The sequence below is a fragment of the Chenopodium album genome, chromosome 12, assembly GCF_948465745.1.
Source record: "Chenopodium album chromosome 12, dcCheAlbu1.1, whole genome shotgun sequence".
In the NCBI taxonomy this organism is placed as follows: Eukaryota; Viridiplantae; Streptophyta; class Magnoliopsida; order Caryophyllales; family Amaranthaceae; genus Chenopodium; species Chenopodium album.
The window spans coordinates 42,787,725-42,788,385 of record NC_137845.1 but is presented as its reverse complement, the minus strand read 5'-3'; the positions used below and the strand labels follow the sequence as shown (position 1 = coordinate 42,788,385).

Sequence of the window (661 nt, the reverse complement as noted above, 5' to 3'; positions counted from 1 at the left end):
CTCCCCCTAAATTGGGAGGGAAGATTAGAAGCTTGAGAAGTGGTAGAAGTGCTCTCCAACTTAGCTTTGATTGCGGTGACCTCCTTTCCTAAGTTTGTCATTTGAGAGGAAAGGTTGTTGATTGCATTGAGATGGTCCACCGAATACAATGAAGATTGCTTGCTTGAAGAGTCTCTCTCCCCATCTTGCCAATCCCCATAATATGTCACCACGTCCTCAATGATGTCCACAACTTCTTCTTCGGTTTTGTTCATGATAGGGCCCCCGGCCCCTCCATCAAGACATGACTTGCCTTGGGGACTTAAACCGCCATAGAAGATTTGGATCACTTGGTATGTGGGAATTCCGTGGTGAGGGCACTCCCTTTGATACTCTTTGAATCTCTCCCATGCTTCATAAAGGCTTTCACTCGGCCTTTGCTTGAACCCTTGAATCAAGGCTCTTGCCTCCGCCGTCTTCTTTTGGGGATAGAAACGGGACAAGAAAGCCTTTGTAACATCATCCCAAGTTCTCAAGGAGTTGGGCTTCACCTCCTTGTCTAGCCACTCCAAAGATCTTCCTATTAGAGAGAAAGGGAACAACTTGAGGCGGATGAATTCTTGAGAGACCCCATTGACTTTGATGGTGTTGCAATATTTTTCAAATTCTTTCAAATGGTTCA

At 45.7% G+C, this 661-nt stretch overlaps 1 pseudogene; it reads left to right on the top strand.

Annotated features, from left to right (window-relative positions):
* The first annotated feature begins 342 nt into the window (after positions 1 to 342).
* LOC145573438 (small nucleolar RNA R71) lies at positions 343 to 441 on the top strand (annotated as a pseudogene).
* The last annotated feature ends 220 nt before the right edge of the window (positions 442 to 661 follow it).